Genomic DNA, 6,031 nt, shown 5'->3' with positions numbered 1-6,031 from the left:
TTAAATTTCTATTGAAATCCAAGATTGCTTTTGTGCAGACAAGTTGATCCTAAAATTCATATGGAAGTGGGAGGGACCTCGGATAGACAAATAGTCTTGAAAAAGAAGAACAAAGTTGGGGGCTTACACATTCTGGCTTCAAAATGTATTCATTACAAAGCTATAGTAATAAAAACAGTGTGGCAAAGTGGTAAGGACAGGCATACAGATAAATGGAATAGGTTGAAAGGGAAAGTTATTATCTATAAATTTTTGACAAAGGTACCAAGACAATTCAATGAATAAGATGTAAAAATAATTAAGTTAGACTCTCATTTTAAGAATTAACATTTACTCTAAAACTCTTAGAAGAAAACATAGAAATAAATCTTAATGACCTTTGGTTAGGCAATGCTTTCTTAGATTTGACCACAAAGAAAAAGCAACAAAAGAAAAAAAATAGATAAATTAGATTTTACCAAAATTAAATCCTTCAAAGAACACTATCAAAAAAGTAAAAGGCAACCCACAGAATGGGTGAAAATATTTGCAGATTATATATCTGGTAAGGGTCTGATATCCAGAATATATATAAAAAACCTTATAAGTGAAAAAAAAAGACAAAAAAAAATTCTTATTGAAAAATAGGCAAAGCATTTAAATAGACATTTCTAAAGAAGATATACAAATGGTCAATAATTAAATGAAAAAATAAAAATGCTTAATACCATTAGTCACCACAAAAATACATATCAAAACCATAATAAATGATGACTATAATAAAAAGACAGACAATAACAAGTGTTGGCAAGGATATGGAAAGTCAGAATACTCATAGTGTTGGCAGGAATGTAAAATGCACCCCCTTTGGGAATCAGTTTAATAAGAAATTAAATACTAAGTTACCATTTAACCCTGCAATTCCAACCCAAGGTATATATTTAAGAGAAATGAAAATATATGTCCATGTAACATGAATGCTCATAGCTGCATTATTCATTGTAGGCACAAAGTAGAAACAGCCCAAATGCCCCTTAACAGATGAACAGATAAGCACATGTGGTATATCCATGTAATGGAATATTATTCAGACACAAAAAGAAATGAAATAAAGATACATGTCAAAACAGGAATGAATCTTAAAAAAAAAACACACATTATGCTGAGCCCTAGCCTGTTGGCTCAGTGGATAGAGTGTTGGCCTGCGGACCAAACGGTCCCGGTTCCATTCCAGTCCAGGGTACATACCTTGGTTCGAGGTTCCTCCTGACGCAGGCCCCGGTCAGGGCATGGGCAGGAAGCAACCAATGGATGTGTTTCTTTCACATCAGTGTTTCTCTCTGTCTTTCCCTCTCTTTTCCACTCTGTCTAAAAATCAATGGAAAAATATTCTCGGGTAAGGACTGACAACAACAACAAAAACGATAAAAAAACAACAAAACAAATAAACAAACCAAAAACAAAATCTATAAAAAACAACATTATGCTAAGTGAACAAAGCAAGTTACAAAAGGCCATATCTTATATGATTCCATTATATGAAATGTTCAGAAGAGCAATCTATAAAGACATATAGTTGATTAGTGATTGCTTAGGCCCTAAACTTCATTTATTTTTTTTTATTAAAAAAAATATTTTAGCCAAAATCGGTTTGGCTCAGTGGATAGAGCGTCGGCCTGTAGACTGAAGGGTCCCAGGTTCAATATCGGTCAAGGGCATGTACATTGGTTGTGGGCACATCCCCAGTGGGGGGTGTGCAGAAGGCAGCTGGTCAATGTTTCTCTCTCATCGATGTTTCTAGCTCTCTGTCCCTCTCCCTTCCTCTCTGTGAAAAATCAATAAAATATATTTAAAATATTTTATTAATTTTTCATAGAGAGAAAGGGAAAAATCAATAAAATATATTAAGAATATATTTTAAATATTTTATTGATTTTTCATAGAAAGAAAGGGACAGGGACAGAGAGTTAGAAACATTGATGAGAGAGAAACATCGACCAGCTGCCTCCTGCACACCCCCTACTGGGGATGTTCCCACAACCAATGTACATGCCTTTGACTGGAATCGAACCTGGCACCCTACAGTCTGCAGGCCAACGCTCTCTATCCACTGAGCCAAACCAGTTTCGGTGAGGCCCTAAACTTTAGAGTATGGCTGGATTGGGGTGGGGTGGAGAGTGACTTAATGTGGATTGGGGTGGGGTGGAGAGTGACTTAATGTATGTTTTTTTTTTTTTTTTTTTTTTGGGGGGGGGGCTGTGATGAAAATGTTGTGAACTTAGATTGTGATGAACTTGATAATGAATATACCAAAAACCATTTGAATTCTTTTATTTTATGGGATATGAATTATATTTCAATAAAAATATTTTAAAAACTAAGAAAAAAAAAATCCCTAGAACTCATGAGAGAGAGCTATTATAGTGGGGGACTCCTTGTGACAGCCAGTGTTTTTTCTACTACTGATTACTGCTTCGCACCTGCAAGACTTCCCATCTGCCTTCTGCAGGGACAGGGAGCCGGCCACGCTCGGGCCAGCCCTGGGTTCGCTCTCAGCCGGGGTGAGGGCCCCCGCGGCCGCTGTGAGGGCAGCAGAGGGCAGGATGTGGCTGCCTTGGCCTGAGACTCACATGGAGACACCCGGTGTCCACCTGCTCGTGAGGAGGGGCCATTTCCTGCTTGGCCCAGCGACAGAGGTGAGGGCTCTGGTCTATTTAACCATCTCATCTCAGCCTTCTTAGCTTTTCCAGCAACAACAGAGTTTGATAACTTCACTTTGCTAATCTCAGTACGATCAGAAGCATTCAGGCCTCTATGGCCATGGGAAGTGCTGGCACATCCCTGGGCCTTCAGAGCAGACTCCCCCTTACCTGGTAGGCACAGGAAGCTTAGATGTCTCAGTCACATGCACGTCACGTCACATCACATCACCTCACCTGGAACCCCCGTACCCCCGCTCTAAGACACACTGAGACACAGCTCGTGGGTGCACAGAATGTTTATTGACACTCTGCTCCAGTGTGCTTCTCGCACGTGGCCTGGCCACCTACCCACCCGGACTTCTGAGGACGGAGTGGGAGCACCGGGTCCGCAGAGGCCCCCTGCATGATGCTGTGCTCATCACCACGCCTCTCGCAGGACAGGCACAGAGCCCGGCTCCCTCTGCCCTGGGCTCCTGTCCAGGCCGCCTCCCCGTTAGGAACTGGACACAGTCCCCCCTGCCCATATCCCCGTTCCATGTTATTCACTCTCCTCTGTCTGACTCTCCAATCCTGCAGTCCCTCCTCCGCAGATAAGAAACAGCTCCCCCGCTTCCACTGTGGAGGGCGTATGGGAATGTGTTTGTCTTTTCCCACTTGGTTTCGCACAAGAAGTGAGTCATTGCAGGGAGAGATCCGCTTATTTGAAACACGCGCTGCACTGAGGCATCAAACTGATCCTAGCCGCTGGTTGGCTGTTTCCATACATCCGCAAACTAACCTGTAGGAGGGCTGGGGGTTTGAACAGCACATAAGAAAGAACACACTTCTCCTCTGGACTGGAGGGCACGGGGTCCGAGGCCGGCTCTGTGGAGCCGGGGCTGCTCACAGACAAACTTGGGAGCGTTAACTGTCACTCTGGGTTGCTCGTTAATTGCGATGGTCTATGAAGAGTGTGTTTGTTCTCCTTAAACAATCAATCCCATGGACCAAGGACACTTTTCAGAAATGACAGCTGTATTGCAAATCCTTAACAGGAATATCTGATCAATGTCTTCGCTCCATCTGGGTTAACTGTCGCCTCCATGGGCTGCTGGCAGAGAGCTGGTCTGCTTGCTCACTTTCCTGCCATGTTCCCCCTTAAAACCGGTCTCTACCGCTATTACGCTGCCACTCTGTGCTGCGCGGCTCCGGGCACAGCCTCTGGCCCCTGCTGAAGCCGCCAATGGCGTCCAGGATCTTTGGGTTCACACGGTCTCTGTGGGGCTTGGCAAGGTTGGTGTGGCGATGCAGAGAGCCCTGGCGGTGCGCCAGAAGTGAGCAGGCCCACCTGGCTGGCTGTCCCTGCGGTGGCCAGAGGCTGTGTCCCTGAGGGGCTCCGTGACGCTGCTGCCCAGCCCCAGCCCTGAGCAGAGCGTGCAGGCTGCTGCCGGGCTCCGCTCCCCGCCGCCGGGCACCGCTCCCCGCCGCCTGGCACCGCTCCCCGCCACCGGGCACCGCTCCCCGCCGCCGGGCACCGCTCCCCGCCACCGGGCACCGCTCTCCGCCGCCGGGCACCGCTTCGCTGCCTGGCACCGCTCTCTGCCGCCGGGCACCGCTCCGCTGCCGGGCACCGCTCCCCGCCGCCGGGCACCGCTCTCCGCCGCCGGGCACCGCTCCGCTGCCGGGCACCGCTCTCTGCCGCCGGGCACCGCTCCGCTGCCGGGCACCGCTCCCCGCCGCCGGGCACCGCTCTCCGCCGCCGGGCACCGCTCCGCTGCCGGGCACCGCTCCCCGCCGCCGGGCACCGCTCTCCGCCGCCGCCGGGCACTGCTCCGCTGCCGGGCACTGCTCTCCGCTGCCGGGCACCGCTCCGCTGCCGGGCACCGCTCTCTGCCGCCGGGCACTGCTCCGCTGCCGGGCACCGCTCTCCACCGCCGGGCACCGCTCCGCTGCCGGGCACCGCTCTCCGCCGCCGGGCACCGCTCCGCTGCCGGGCACCGCTCTCCGCCGCCGGGCACCGCTCTCTGCCGCCGGGCACTGCTCCGCTGCCGGGCACCGCTCTCCACCGCCGGGCACCGCTCCGCTGCCGGGCACCGCTCTCCGCCGCCGGGCACCGCTCCGCTGCCGGGCACCGCTCTCTGCCGCCGGGCACCGCTCTCTGCCGCCGGGCACGGCTCTCCGCCGCTGGGCACCGCTTCGCTGCCGGGCTCCGCTCCCCGCCGCCGGGCACCGCTCTCCGCCGCCGGGCACCGCTCTCCGCCGCCGGGCACCGCTCTCCGCCGCCGCCGGGCACTGCTCCGCTGCCGGGCACTGCTCTCCGCCGCCGGGCACCGCTCTCCGCCGCCGGGCACCGCTCTCCGCCGCCGCCGGGCACTGCTCCGCTGCCGGGCACTGCTCTCCGCCGCCGGGCACCGCTCCGCTGCCGGGCACTGCTCTCCGCCGCCGGGCACCGCTCCGCTGCCGGGCACCGCTCTCCACCGCCGGGCACCGCTCCGCTGCCGGGCACCGCTCTCCGCCGCCGGGCACCGCTCCGCTGCCGGGCACCGCTCTCCGCCGCCGGGCACCGCTCCGCTGCCGGGCACCGCTCTCCGCCGCCGGGCACCGCTCTCCACCGCCGGGCACCGCTCCGATGCCGGGCACCGCTCTCCGCCGCCGGGCACCGCTCTCCACCGCCGGGCACCGCTCCGATGCCGGGCACCGCTCTCCGCCGCCGGGCACCGGCCGCTGGGCAACGCTTCGCTGCCGGGCACCGCTGTCCGCCGCCGGGCTCTGCTCTCCGCCGCCGGGCACCGCTCCCCGCCGCCGGGCACCGCTCCCCGCCGCCGGGCACCGCTCCGCCGCCGGGCACCGCTCCGCTGCCGGGCACCGCTCCCCGCCGCCGGGCACCGCTCCGCTGCCGGGCACCGCTCCCCGCCGCCGGGCACCGCTCTCCGCTGCCGGGCACCGCTCCCCGCCGCCGGGCACCGCTCCCCGCCTTGAGGGCCCTCGGCCCGGCCTTCCCGCCCGTCCGCACAACCTCAGCTCAGGGCTGGGCCCGTGGTGCCCTCCACACCTGCCTGTGGACATGGCTGAGCTGCCCCACATCCTTGGTCTTCAGGGCTGGGTGCTGCGCCTGTGTCGGAGCAGCAGGAGGCGGGAGTGACGGTCTCCTGGGGGAGAGCACAGGATTTCCTCACCCGTGTCCAGGAGGAAGGACCTGCACCGGCATGGCTTCCTTTGCACCCCTGAAGGCTGTTTCGGGACCTGCCATGTCACTCGATGGCGGGGGGCCGAGTGGAGGAGTCTGGTCACCCCCTGAAGAGCCAGCTTACGGACCCGGCTCCCCGGAGGCCACGGTGTCCGGAGCTCCGGGCAGGCCCCCATGGCGCAGA

This window comes from Pipistrellus kuhlii, unplaced genomic scaffold (genome assembly GCF_014108245.1).
Source record: "Pipistrellus kuhlii isolate mPipKuh1 unplaced genomic scaffold, mPipKuh1.p scaffold_m20_p_35, whole genome shotgun sequence".
Lineage (NCBI taxonomy): Eukaryota > Metazoa > Chordata > Mammalia > Chiroptera > Vespertilionidae > Pipistrellus > Pipistrellus kuhlii.
The sequence above is the reverse complement of the archived record's forward strand: the minus strand, read 5'-3'. Positions refer to the sequence as shown.